The following is a 15,556-nucleotide window of genomic DNA, read 5'->3' on the forward strand; positions in this document are numbered from 1 at the left end:
CTAACTGAAACACCACCACATCCCAGACACATGTTCTTACATATCCCTCTGCTGATGCTGCAAAACCTGGCTTTGAGGACTATGTCTTGCCAGTTGTGTGGTACTAGGTTACCAGATGAAGAGGAGTGCTCATTTTCAACCTGCAGAATCAACGTGATCAACTCATGCTAAAAATCTACAGCCAGCACACGGTGACACTGAGCTAATGATTAGGCTGAGGACATCACCAGCAAGATCAGCTGAGAAAAGTGTACTGGGGTAGGGGTGGTGATGAAGAGAAAAAGCCCATGAGCAGCTAGGAAGACAGATGGCACTTCCAGAAGGACCTAGGTATGTATCCAGAGCTGCCACTGGTACGAGGGCTCAGGAGATAGTATATGTAACTGTTTTATAGATGAGATGTTCAAAGCTGCAACAGCATAAGCAATGCCTTGTATATTTTCTTTTTCATTTAGGGCAAGCAGTCTGAAACACATGCCCCACTGCTGACCTCAACTGTCTCTGGTTGAAAAGATGATTCATTCACTCTGCTAGAAGGGCTGAATGAATAGGCAGTATTCAGACTGCACAACACTTATCACTTGGGATCCCCTCAAAATGTAGGTCTGACACGACTGGGTCAGTAGCCACGCGCTTTTGTTCCTAGCTCCTTGAACAGAAATGTCTCTTTGCATCCTTCAGTGGTTCTCACAAATCAGGTCGATTTTTATGGCTTGCTAATTATTACTGCTAGACTGCTGCCAGGCTTCAGGATGAAAAGAAGTGTATTTCTGAAAGCTCAAGGCAGAAAACTTACAGAATAAATCACTGTCTATCTGGCTGTAACAAAATCCAGCCATGGCAGCCCCTTAAATATACACTTCTGGAGAGTGCTGAACTTTATTAGTTTGGGAATTGAAAGTTTTGTTCTGCTTTTGTTGACAGCATATTAAAGTGCCAAAAATGGAAAAAGAAATAAAAAGAAGTAACTGCTACAAACTGGATTTTTTTTCTAGAGGTGCACCAACATATATCACACACGAAGGTATCTGAAATGACATTAAGGTTGCAAGGTTACATCTCATGAGCTTGGCTGTGAACGAAATGAGAGATGACTGCATAATTGTAACTGGGTCCTCTTCTGCATATGTACTAAGCTACTGCCTAGTTCAATAAATATATTTTATTCTTCCCATTCTCTCTGTCTGAACTATCTCACTCTCCACTGCATCAGCTTTCTGGCCCAGCCAAGACATTATCTCTGTGGGCTCTAGTCTCTCATCCAGGGTCAGTTCATGTTTGCTGTCCAGACTGCAGCTTTCACCACTGCAAACTGAATCCTTCTCACACCAAGATCCACTTTTGGATCCTCTCCTGCAAGTTTCATCCCAAGCAGCAGTTCCCTCATTCCAATTCCTCTATTAAGTTCCAGTTTTCCCTCCTGGACTTCTCATCCAGTCCCTCCCAACAACTTGCCTACGTCTCGAGGCTTACCCACCATCACCCTTTTCCACACATCCTTTATCTGAGTTGTCTTTTCTGCCCTTGACTCCCCATTTCTGCAAGTTTTTGGCCATGTTTTTGAACTTTGGTTACCTCTGCATTTGAAAGTGTGGACTTTCTCCTCTCCCAGAAATTATAAACAAAGAAGGGGCAGCTTATTCCTTTATTTCACTCACAGTGATATACGACATAACATAAATTGGGCTGGTCAGGCTCAGGGAGGTGGAAGCAGCAGAGGCTCTAGCAAGTCTCTCTCCTGACAGTAAACTCAGATACCTTGTACCCTCCACTTCAACAATGATGTTGCTAAAAAATTTCACAGACAAGATTGGGTTAAAACTGCAAACCTGTCTTTCTCAACCTTGCATGGGATGTCAGCCTTGCTCCACGAAAGGACAATTTTGGCCAAAACATGTGTGGAAGAGAGGAAAATTGCAGCCTAAACCACAAAAAGTCTGGCAAAGTGGTAACAGAAACTGGTTCTTAAAATGGTAAGTAGCAGCCATCTTAGCTGGCAGCCTCACCTATAACACCACAATCAGCAAATGGACTGTGTGTGAAGAGGTGTGTATGTTAACGCTAGCAGTTAAGATCACTGTATCCATAGTGATGACAAGTAATACACTGGCAGTACTACAAGCCAGAATCTGGCAGTCTGATTTGAAGTACAGGCTGTAAACAGATGTGGAAAGATTCTTCCAGAGGTAGACAACTCTTCCTTGTATCCCCTGATAGAAAGTATAGGTTCAATCAGTGGAAAGCAGAAGAGCTACCAAAGAAGGCATCTCAAAGGTTTTTGGATACCCTCTCCATCAGCAGAGAGCTGCCTGTCATTCAGGTCTGGGCTCTATTCCTGCCCCAAATCCTGCTGCTGCTGCTGTAGTGGCTCTAGTGGATGCTGGGACTGCAAAGGGAAGGTCTTTGGATTCTCTGGGCTCCTTTTGCTGAAGGTAATGCAGTATTCATATGTCCTGTTGTGGAATCCATAATCTCCGATCCTTTCCTCTGCTGCTGCCACCATCACATGTCTGAGACCCAACCACTCTCCCCCAGGCAGGTCCCAGCCATCCAACTGGGCACAACATGCTGAAGCCTCCCTGTATTCTCTCAGTGAGCTAGCACTGCATAACAGGCAGCAAGACACTTGTTCCAAATCCTGTCTCAAAGGTGCAAAAGGATCTGCATTTACTCAGCCTGGGATCTGAACTGAGGCTTGGCTTGGCCAGCCCCCAGACTGTAGCCCAAAAAGTTGTACTGAGGTTCCTAACAGACCATGGGACAGATCCCATGCTGAACAGATGGCACCTTGTTTTGAAGTTCAGACACTTGCCTACCTCTAAAAATGTTCTAAAGAGAGAAATACTACTACTACTTTCTCTGCATTTAGACCTACATCATGGGGAACAAAAGAGCCCTCACTTCAAATGCTGGGGACCACTATGATACTGTGGTGAATGTAACCATGAAGAAACAGTCACTAAATTTCGTAAGATACAAACAAACTGCCCAAGGTGTCCCTCTTCAGTCTCATTCCTCTCTCATTCCCTTTCTGGGCACCAGAGAAGCTGTGCCTCAGCATACAGTCCATGTCTAGCCTTACACCAGCCACTCAAACAGGCCTATGGCCAGTGCTAAGTCCTCACAGACAGAAACACCGGTTAAAGCATTGAGACTTCCTGATCAATTTGCAGGTCATGAAAGTCTCGACACCTGATTTTTGCACTGTATTAGGCTCAGCTGGCATTTGGAGGCATTTTTCCAGGGTACCTTATTGAGATATTTTCAAGCATCACTGTGTACTCTACATATCCACTGTCATGAACTAAGAAATGATGAAAACCACTTTTTATCATAATACATTATAAAAAGAAGGTCTCTGCTGCTGTTCACTTAGCTGTTATCAGTTTGAAACACTTTACAGGAGTGAGGCTGCAGGACAAACTAGAAGAACAAAATCTTAAAGCCTTTCTTGAAGCACTGCTAGGATCAAACCCTACTGTGCACACACCAATCAGCAGAGATTTTCAGTGAGGATTTACTCTAGTGCTTTGTCAGTGTTCTCTGGGAATATTACAAAAACCAGGAGATTTTTCTTGAAGCAAATTTTTGCTTGTTCTTTGAAAAGGCATTTTATTTGATACAGAAGGATTTTATGTGGGAGGATACTCCAAAACTGCAATCCTCAACACATTTCAGTTTTTAAAAAAATTCTGAACATTTTATGAGGCTTTACTTGGCGAGGTGGGAATTGTTAACATCAAGCTAATAAAGATTACAATATCCACATCATTATATTTGACATAGAGCCTGTGATCAAGTGCAAAAAGTTATCATTTAAAAGATACAGTTGATATTTCAAACATCATCCATTCCAATGATCTGCTGCTTTGAAGAATATATTGTGCTTCACTTTGTTGTACTGCTTTCAAGGAGCATTGCTCACAATTGGTTGCTGCTTCTGAAACCAGAGTGGTAATCTTCCTTTTCCCACAGCAAGAAATGACTATTGAGACAAAATGTTTTTGAGTAGAAAGGTTCATTCTATCAACACTAAACAAATACAAGGGTGTCAGCAAGTTACGGGATAATTGGTTCTCTCCATATAGCTAGTGTTCCATAGATCTTTTTGTTTCCTAGTATAAAAATCAATGTAGCTCTGTTTCCTTTGGCTCTTGTCCTGTTACTGCTTTCTCTACTGGTTTACCTTCAGAATCCCAGAAACTCTTAACATGAAAGATTTCCAAAATCAGCAGGGAAATGTATGAATACTGTCCAATTCTGTCCTTATCACACCAAAACAATCTTCCGTGACGAGAAAGATGCAGAAGGCACTCACGATAGGAGAGACCAGTATGGCACTCACAGTCTGCTGCTCAAATTCCCAGGTCTCAGCCAGCATTATGGAAAATGCTCAGGGAAAATACTGCGAAGATATGCCATTAAGACACTTCTCACTCCAGCTCTTTTTCAAAATTCACATAAAAAAATTAATCCAAACGTAATTCCTAACATTCATTTTTCCATTTCAGCAGCTACTGAACAGGAAAGTTACAAGATAACAAAAATGAAGGGCAGCAGCAAAGCCCAGTGGTATATCCATTCTAGAAAATACATTAAAGTCCCTGGACTTTCCCATTTCTGAGAAGCACTGCAAAATGTTTATGCAAAGTCAAATTAGACAGGAAAGGGTACAACTGGACTTTCATACACTAAAACTTATAACCCATCCCTTTGTAGCAAAAAGTCTAAGCATCCAGTATTTTCTTAAGGGTAAGGAAGAGCAGAGCAGTCTGGCCTTGCTGCAAAATGGATCAATACCTACGTGAAGAGCAGGGGGACAAAAGAGAGCTTTCTTCCCCATAGTTGAGATCTTTCTGTCTATTCTGTGTTACTGGAAATCACAGTATTCCTGTAAATCCTACTTTCAACAGTCTTTTTGAAGGTGTGAGCTTGGTCTAACTGACAGACTTGTCTACGTTGGGAAATCACCAGTGTGCATTAACCATTCCTGCCATACAGCTCATGAGACCTGCAGGTAAGCTAGGCAAGAACATTTGGGGTGTTGCAATGTTAAATTCCACCCTGTTAATCTCTTGTAAGCAGGCTGTAGTTGAAAAAAAAGATTTTTTTTAAAAATTAAAACCACTGGAACTTCATTTTCACACTTATTTAAGATCAGGCAATAGCCCATCCATTTGGAACTCAACTTCCTTCCCAGCATCTTAGAGTGAGGTGCATCTTACATTTTCTGACATCCCCACAGGCTTACTGACTTGCATTCCTTTGTTCACTGTATATCTGCAGGACTGTAAATATACTGCAGAATAAATTCATTTAAGTGAATTTGTAACACAGTAAGCATCAAAAGCAATTGAACTTGGCAAAGCAGCAGATCATCCAGTGATCAGATATCATTGCCTAATTTCCATGAGTTGGCATATTTTAGCCATGTGGTGCTTTCAAGATCAATTTGCTAACAGAAAATGGACCATTTAATTCAGGTCTCCCCTGATTTCATTTTAACCGCTTCTTTATGCTTTTCTCTGCATCTTTTCATATATAAACAAATGACAATGCCATACAGCACAGTTTTCTCATGTGTTTTCATATGTGTTTTGAAGGGGACTCATGTTCTCCATAGTGAATCAAAACATCCGTTAAAAAAAAATGACATAACTGTGATGCCAGAATACATCTAACAGAATGAAAAAGCAACATAAGGAGTACATTACACATTACTTTAATCACACTCTCACTACAAAAAATAGAACAATAGACAATAGAACCTGGTGAAAAGATGACAAAAGATTTTCTGTATTCAGCAACATCTCCTTCCATTTTACTTCCCTTGTCATCTCTGCACTAGAACAACTGAAATAACCAGCATCACTGCAGTCGTAATGACTTAACACCCACCTCAAACACATACAGAAAAAAAACCTCTTGATTTTGTAGGCTTCAGTGTTTTTAAATTATGTTTGTTACCATGAGAACTTGATTAAAATGCCACCCACAAGATTGCAGAAGAGGGGGGAAAACCAACAACAACAACAAAAATCTACTTTTAATCAGTGGTAGTACACTTGCTGCATTGCAGCATTTTCACAAGCTCCACAACCTTCTGCAGTAAGAGGCAGCAGAAATACCCAGATAGATATATTTTGCTGAATATTTTATTCTGGAAAAAAAATAGCTCTATGTCATCCAGTACTTATTATGCAAGATTCCATTTGAGAAAGATAAAGCACACATACATGTTACAAGGCTTGATCTGAAAGTAGATAATTATGTGCACGTGCAAGGCAGAGGCGACTCTGACAGTCACTCAGGACAAATAAAAAAATTTTTGTGATATCTGAGAAAAGGTAAAGCTATGAAACACTCTGGTTTCCCTTCCAGCTTATCTACTTGCTAGCTTTATACTTTTTTTTTTTTAATTTAGGACTATTTTTACATGTGTGTGTGTACATGTATTTCTGGAAATTAAAATGATAGCACTGTAACACCTAGGCTTTTTGTTTTTTCCCCCTCTTCTCCTTAATTTACAGCCTCATCATCTTTGTATTAATGGATATGGATGCTGCATAATTGCAGTGAATCTGGGATCATGCTCTCATGCAGTTGCAAAGAGAGGAAGAAAAATGTTACAATCATCCAAAAATCTCAGTGATTCCCTTCTTTGTGTTCAAGGAAGAGCTTTGCCTATTCTTCATAGACATGGATTTTCCAGGAGATTAATAACATTAGCAACTATAAGGTACTTTAAATAAAGAGATTTTCCTTTTAATTATCTAAAGACTGCTGAGACTATGATTGTCTCACCTCTCCTCTGCATTATTGTTAATTTATTGTTTGCTAGTAATTTCTTGTCTTCTATTAGGCATTAGTTGCACATAATTTGCTAAAGCTGACCAAAGGATGAAGACATCCGTGAACCAATTAAAGTATCTTCAAGATTATGTCATTCAAAGAGAGGTTTTCTTCTTCCCACCACTATGGTATAATACAGATACTCCTATAATCATGAAGATCCTTAAAAGGCAGAATAGTTTAAGGCACTAAGATGCAGATTAGAGGTCAGTCAAGGGCTCTGCTGTTTCACCTGCTCCGTGACCTCCATGTTATTAATAAACAAGCCCATGCCTCAGTTCTCCCAGCTGTAAAACACATATGATAATGTTCACGCTGTCTGTAACTTGCCTGTTTTTTGCTGCAAACCCTTCAGGGCAAGGGTTGTCTCTTCTCATGTTTGTGAGGATGCTCTGGCTCCCAACCAAAGCTTTCAGATCCAGATTTCAGAAAGTTTTGCTTAAGGAAGGACATTTATCAGACACAGCATCTGCCTGGAGGCAGCACGACAAACTTACAGCCACAAAAAGGAGATCTGAAAGAAAACTGCAACATCTACCACTGACACGTCAGAGTCTGAATTTCTTCTTGGGCATGTTGAGGAAGTGGAGGAATCTGGGACACTGTGAGTCTGTTCTGTAGACAGATGTGGCCCCAAGCTTTGTCTGGCTAACAGTCCTGGTCCCTGGGACCCTAAAAGGTCAGCTCGGGATTCTGTCACCACTGAAAAGGACCCTGATCTCTCAAAACTCTCAATGATCAGAAAGAATGATCAAGAATAGCAACAGTTTAAAATTTTTATGTGAAGGCTCTGATGAAGATTGCACCCACATTAAAGAGTCCCTGCTGTTGAAATTACCATAAAAACAAAAATGCAGATTCTTATTTCATCTCCATAAGGCTGCTGAGCTGACCAACTGGGTTATCTCTAAGGGACTTAATTCTTTCACAGAATCTCCATAACACTTATTCTCTCTTTCCTCCAGTGATATAAAGCTTTCTGCATTTCTTCTGATGGATGCTCATTTCTAAAAATACATTTACAAAGAACTGTCTTTGGTAGCAATTAAAAATGTGACACAATGTAGTGCCAGAATCCATTTAAGAAAATATAAATTCCAAGGTATGCATCAAGTCCCTGATACCAACCTGCCTTCACAACTACATAACAGGTCCTTACAATTTCTCCCTGACATTAAACCAGTATTGTCAACCCCTTCCTCAATTCTGACAGTTAACTCAGTTGAAGATGTGTGAATGTGCAAGAAATCAAAAAAACTTGCTCCCTAATTCTCTCATTATGTTTGTGCTCCAATTTCCTCTCTCTGCCTGTCTGCTGTGTCTATCCATGTCCATAATTGTGAATCACACTGGCCAATTTCTATCATGTTTGACAGAAGATACTAAGCTACTACCTACCACCTTAGAAAATCCATGGATGTGCAAAGGAGAGAGAAGGTATTAATGTCTCTATGAAGGGAAATACAAGAAGAAGAGGTCAGTCCTTCCTCCTTATGTTTGGAAGTGTCCTGGTTGTCTAATCACAGACGATGAGCTCCCACCTAGCTATAGCATATGCTCTTTCTGGCCCAATTACCTGTCTAAGTAAAGGCAGGTAAAGGATGAAACACGGCCTGGTTAACCTACAGTAGGAAGTCACTATATAGAAAGTTGCTGAGAAAACACTATGTGGAATTCAAATTTAGTCAGGAGAGCCAAAAAGTCCAAGGAGTAAATGGAAATAATTTCCTGAAGAAAGAGGAACAAGATGGGGAAAGAGAGGTAAGGATGCTATCAAGAACCAAGTGATGTGGGTCTGAAAGATCACAGGATAGAGCGTGAATCTTTCACAGGATGAGAAAAATAGTGGAACCTGGTACCACAGGAATATATGGGCTGGACAGTCAGGGGTAGACTCTCAGTAGTGTGGTGAAAAAAGTCACAAGCTGTGAGTAGAGAGTTGACACTGGATACCATCCCACACTGACAAATAATACCAATTATTTGAACTTACAAAATAGTTTAACTGGCACCACTATTTCCAGCAGTGAGTTGAACTCAAAGCAGGAGGAAGACCTGACTTCAGGCATGTCAAAGTACAGAGTTGCTCTGAAAGATACAGGTGTGTTTCAGATTGCAAGAAAAGGCCTTATCATGACTACCAAATCCTCCTCTCTCAGATCACAAAATAAACTCTTATCTCATCTTAATTTGGTGGTTTTATTGCTAGCTGAAACATTCTGAACTTGCGGGGAGTGGGGGGAGGGGCAGGGGGCAAGGTGCCAGGGCGCATCTAATTCTTTAGGTTTAGGCCATTTAGGTTAGTTTTTAAGGGTGCTGAACTATTTTTGTCCATTTCTGTTACTTGCTGCAGTGGCCAATATGCAGAAACACTGACCTGCATTAATAACCAGAGCTTTGCTATATTGGAGAAGAAAATACTCCCAATGGAAAACATGCTACAACAGCAGAGATAGCCTAGAAAGGAAGTTGGCTTTATGCATTTTACAACTCATAATACAATGGATTTTACATAAAAAAACCCAAGTAAACTAGAATTAGCTCTCTTGTTAGCTGTACAATGTATGTGCTTTCATGCTGATATGTCCCAGGTGAACTGCATCACGTGAGCATCGTTTTCCATCTACAGTTTCCCAGTCTGAGCCATGGAGTCTCTAAGCTACTAATTACACCGACAAATATGGTCTCGCCAGCATGCCGTCTGGCTGCTTACACCTTCATGCCTCTTTGTAGATTTGACTGTAAGCTCTTTGGGGTCTGGAACAACTCTGCTGTTTCAGCACACAGCATCTAACACAACAGTGATCTAATCCAGACTTGGACACCCAGTTACTAATATTATGGTAGCTACAGTAATGAATCACAGAGCATTAACAAGAATCACAGCAGAAGCTGTTGCACGCAGTATATAGTTCCCAGGCAAGCCGCCATTAACCCCAGACTTGATCCTGTTGTGTCTAATTGTGTTTTCATTACACTCATGAAACAGAAATCTAATTCTTCTGCATTCTCGCAATTTTTAGTAGCAAAACCGACAAAAGAGTTACTGTATAAGCAACCAAAATACTTTTTTTTTTTCCCAGAAGAATTCATAACTAAAATAAGGATACCAGGGAGATATTACATTGAGTATGCTGCAGAAAAGTCTTACAGACACGGTACAGGTAACATGATGAATTAATTCTTGAGAAAGGACTATTGATCAAAGTGCCTTGCCATCTACTCCAGCTGCCCCACAAGGACAGGGCAAAAGGCAGAACAACATGCAATCTTATTACAGAAACATCCTGAAACCTTACAATTTAGAATTCGAGGATTATTTGGAAAACAATTCAGAGAACAAGTTCTGTCTCAGGATCTCGTCAGGATCTCTCTTTTCACGTGAAGACCTCACTTGCACGTGAATCCCACAGCATGTTATATCCCTGCATAATTATTCCAGCTGCCCAACATGCCATGGCCAGAGATTGGGCTGAATTATAACTTCCTGCTTCAGAAGTGATCAAAGTCTCAGAGGGATTAAAAATGCAGGGAAAAAAATGACTCATCTTAAGGATGACAACTAGAGTATTTTTTGGTCACGATTATGAAGAGTTTTCTTTCATCAACTATGCTGGAAAGAACATTATGATTCAAACATCTGTTCTTCTCATAAGTTTTGCTCCTCAACACAAATGAATTTGTATCTCTCTCAAACTCCTCTTGTGGAGAATGCTCATAGCAGTCCCATTACTCCCACTATCTCTTTCAAAAGCGTGTTTACTAACACAGCTGCTTAAATACATGTAACTCAGGCTTAACTCCCAGTGTCAGGTTTCCCAGTGCAGAACATAATGGGGCTGTAATGCTTAGGCATTTGGTGACTTGCACTAGAAAGTCACTTAAAGTTATCAAGTGGGAACGGGATCATTTTTCCTATCAGCACTTCACAGGCAGCACAGAATTCCAGCCCCCGCTTATTGCTGACAGGTGAGTGCACATCCCAGTACACCCTGACACCAGGTAGAACCAGATGCTTCACAGGAAAGCACAGGAGAACTCAGCAGTGGGATGCTGTGGACAAAGGTGGTTTTAGAGAGCAGGAGGGTTTGCTGTGAAGATAAACAGAGAACATCTCATAGGTCGGATCACTGGAGGAGGCAAGTGATACAAGGCCCTTTTGAGCAGGTCACCAGCCTGGCCGTGCCTTGATAGATGGCACAATTTGAGTGACATCGAGTTGCCCTCCAGCTCCTGTAAATGAAGGGTTGGCACATGCACTGCATAGCAGGGACTTTTCAAAGCTAAAACTACAGTTTTTAGAAGGGTCAGCAATTCCTTTTTCATATAGCCTTATAGGTATAATTCTTAGCAAGGTGATATGTTTTCAAAAGGATGTGCATGGCAAAAATTGAACTGCCTTTAGGAGAACTGAGCTTCTACTCCATAGTTTAGAGTTTTCCTTCCTTTCACATGACTTGGGGGACAAAACTCACAGCTGTGAGAATTCATGAGTACACTAGACTGGTTCTTGAGCTACAAGAAGTATTGACTATTATGTTCTCAAATGGAGTAAGTCTTCACAGAACTGGCTTATCATCTCACCTTCATCTTACTTAATTTTGTCCCTCTATATAGTCACTTAAGTACTGCAGAGGAATGGAAAACCCTCGTATTGGGGTTGACCACTGATCCTGCAAAAGCATTGATCACAGCTTCAACACACAGAATTGTTCTGTTTCTCCTGCTTATCAAGCGCTTCCTCAAAAATCATCTCCTTGCTCATTACTATCCAGGGGAAAGGAAGGAAATTTACCTATTCCTCTCCCTTCCTGATTTCTCTGACCCACCGCTTGCATCCAAGGAGCTGGGGAGACACTCACTAAAAAGCCACAGCAAGTCATATAACCTCTGCCTGTCAATTCCTGCCTGAACAACCTTGTTCTTGGTTGTAAACAAGTTTTAAGCATCTACTAGTGACTCAGCCTGCCAGGTAGAATTATTACTAACACCACTACCATCATCATCATGATTTACTAGTGACAGGGGACATTCTTCTTCCTTTCCACTGCTTAATAACCACATCTGAATCCTTTCAAAATGTAGCAAATGCTACCTTTGATAGCTGATAAACACAAACAACACAGTGTTTGCCTTTACAACTTATGTTCAAAACAGGTGTTTTCAAATGAAAGAAGGTGCGGATAATGACTATTAAAATAATCAGAAGAAAGGAGGAAAGACATTAGTTGGTTATCAAATTGATAACAGCCCTCCTTTCAAAGGTAAAGTGATGATAAGAGATAAACATAAAGGAGAAAAAAAACCCAAAGGCTAGTTTAGTATAAGAACTCTCTAGCCATTTTAAATGGAAGCTAAAGGTTTCTTACCAGTGAGACTGCAGAACAGCCTACTAGTTGGCAGGAGACAGTTTTCAAGAGGGAGGCTGATGAAGGAGGATTGGATGTCACTCTGGCTGTGACAGCACCATCAAGGTTGAGATGATGCCTTGCAGCCCTCACAGTGTCACATAGAGAGACACTCAGGCTGGCTGCACAGGAAAAGGGAAGACAACACCAATAACACCACCAAACTGTATCTTGCACTCTGCCCATTTATCATCTTTTCCTAGTGCTACAAAGATCATCGAGGGGAAAAAAAACCCCAATCACAAAACAAAAAGTAAATAAAATGAAAATGGAGAGCAACATCTCTAGAGTTTTAATTCTATGGAAAACGAGACAAGGTTTCATTTATAGGTACTACAAGAAAACCTTCTAGCAGGTATCAACTCATATCCCCTAAAACCTGTTCTACTCATTGCTCACTGATATCTTTCTGTACAATGTTAACTTCCAGACAGCAGTGAGAGAAATTTCTAAGCCTAAAATACAAGCTATGGTATATTTAAAGTGTAGCCATTAAATGTGCACCTGTCTAAAGAGTTCATATAACATGCACTAATATCTGATAAGGTTTCAACCCAATTAAATAAAATATTGATATAAAAATATTCTCCCACAAGGCTTCCAAGCACCATCCCCATCTATGTCCCTCTCCTTCTGAACAGCAGTAGATTCACAGTAGAAAACAGAAGTGCAAGTAACACTTATACTTAAAATGCTACCCAAAATTATTAGGAATCTCAATGTGACAGGGGCTTTGGAGGATGTTAAGAGTCCTCCTTCCTGCTTAGAAAAAGCCCCACACAAGGCCTAGACAGAGTCCAGCTGAGTAAAGTGTCTTGGCACCTTCCTGTGGTGGAGTGCCTTCATAGAACCAGTTCACACGAAAAAGCTCATGTCAGGAGACACTGAGTTCGTTCACAGCACACAGGGAATCACGAGGCCTAGTGACCACTGTGAAGAGACTGCACAGCCCCAGAAGTACCAGAAGCAAAATCACACTATTAGAGAATGCTGTAATGCTCCCAAACCTGAGTCTTCAGTTCCAAATGCTGCAAAGTCTGTACACACATCCCAGCTCAGAGGGATGTGAGCTTTATCACCCATCCCTGTAGTCTTCTGTGCCACCTTGCTGGCTCTGTTACTCTTCCTCCTCTGACAGCCCAGCCTTGGGGTATGCTCTTACACAGAGGGCAACGTGACAGTCTCCTTTTCCTGAGCCCCTGCCTCCTTTATCACAACTTTCCCCTGTCACCCATCTGCAGCACATTATTTCCACCACTAGCTCTCACTATTATTTTTAGTCACTACGGAAACAAAGGGTCACAGCACAGACAGCAATACTCACAAGATGTTATACTCTGATTTTGTTTCCTAACCACTGACGCAGCTACTGTGTGTAGAACATGCTAGTTCTGACGTATGATTGTTTCCCTCTCTTTTCACTTCAGACTAGCTCACTTCTTAAACTATCTGTGGCAACTCAGCAGCACCAAGAGGCTGTGTGGCACTCCACAGATATACTCTTTATTTCAAGTGCAATAATTAAGGACTGTCAGTTAAAGATGGGACCTGCAGAGACAATTTAAGCTATGCACGGTAAATATCTGAGAACTTACTTTATCATCAGTGGAATATTAAAGTGGAGAGATGGTGAATGCAATAAAACTGCCTGTTACTTTAAGTCTTAGAGGCTAATTTAATCCTTCATTTAGTACTTGCACATTGCTGCAAGGGTATTCTGGGGCCATGGGAAAATTCCTGAAGCATGCAGGATCACTGTAAGCAGCCTTATGCTGCCCTGTGCCCTGGCAGATGCTGGCAGGGAGCCAATCTGCAGGCACAACGGGTTGCTCTATGTGCTGGCTGCCTCACAATGTGAGCAAAAAGGCTGGGGCTAGGGTGGCTCCTGCCTTCCTGCAGTTCACCTTCCAGAAGGCAAATGCTCCTTCCCAAACTGCTGTGCTGTTTCTGCCACACTTTCCAAGAGAAGGAGTGGTATTGAAATTCAGTGCAACAACAAAAGATGCCTTAAACCTCAGGCACGACAGGAGGGGCTGGCACATACAGCCTTTATCCAATTCCCATAGCTCACAGCAGCTCTGTGCTGCCACAGCTTGTGGGAGAGAAAAGTTCACGGATGAAAAGTGAAACCTTCGGTATTTGTAACTGTGCTTTATACAGTCTAAAAACCTAGAAAGTCAAACTTCATTCTTGATTTATATTTCCTTCAAATTCATAGAGTCAGGAGAGATCACATGCAGAAATAAACTCAGGACTGGTCAGGAAATGGACAGATTTATGGATTTATACAAGCTCAAGAAGTCTAAAAGCAGCCTTGTACCCAATGCATACACTTGTATGCATGTACACACAGATCCTAGCTCACACGCTACTACATTTTTTTCATTCTATAGTATCAGCCTGCTTTTACAGAATCACAGAATCTTAAGAGTTGGAAGAGACCTCAAAAGATCATCTAGTCCAACCCCCCTGCTAGAGCAGGACCACCTAGAGTAGGTCTCACAGGAACTTGTCCAGGTGGGTTTTGAATGTCACCAGAGAGGGAGACTCCACAACCCATCTGGGCAGCCCGTTCCAATGCTCCATCACCCTCACAGGGAAGAAGATTTTCCTTATGTTTCTTTGGAATCTCTTATGTTCCAGCTTGTACCTATTGTCTCTTGTACTATCATTGGACATCACTGAGAACAGCCTGGCTCCATCCTCCTGACACCCTCCCTTTATGTACTTGTAAACATTAATGAGATCACCCCTGAGACTCCTCCAAGCTAAAAAGCCCCAGCTCCCTCAGCCTTTCATCACAAGGGAGACGCTCTGCCTTCCTTTAAAGCTGTGCTAGATCTCTCAATTTTTTCATCATTAAGTATCTTGTCAGCCTCAGAAGCATGGCACAGACTACTTGAGAACAAGAGGCATTGCTTTCATTCAATGGCTAAACATAATCTCACAGAAGGAACATGTCTTAAACTAGCATAATCCAACATCTCTTTATTAACGACAACACAGAGGAGTTGACTTTTACCAGCTGAATGAAACTGTTTTGCATGTGTGTGTTCATTTCTCAGGAGATCCTGGGAAAAGAACCATTATCCCATTATGCCTTAGGTCTCACTCTCTATGAGCTTCTACAACCACCTTGTGAGCTCATTGAAACCCTCCTGTTTTGCTCATGTTGCAAGGCCAGAGTGAACATAACGCTCCTCAAAAATGTCAGTATTTCACCCAGCCCTGCCCAAGCAAAGTAACAACAGCATAAATTTGGGCACTTTGCCACTCTACTCACTCCCCGCTCCTGC

At 41.4% G+C, this 15,556-nt stretch overlaps 1 protein-coding gene across 9 annotated transcripts in view; it reads right to left on the reverse strand.

Annotated features, from left to right (window-relative positions):
• Positions 1-15,556, reverse strand: part of MAP2 (microtubule associated protein 2) — a 238,736-nt gene that overhangs the window by 86,771 nt on the left and 136,409 nt on the right. The window lies entirely within an intron of this gene.

This window comes from Colius striatus, chromosome 9, assembly GCF_028858725.1.
Source record: "Colius striatus isolate bColStr4 chromosome 9, bColStr4.1.hap1, whole genome shotgun sequence".
Lineage (NCBI taxonomy): Eukaryota > Metazoa > Chordata > Aves > Coliiformes > Coliidae > Colius > Colius striatus.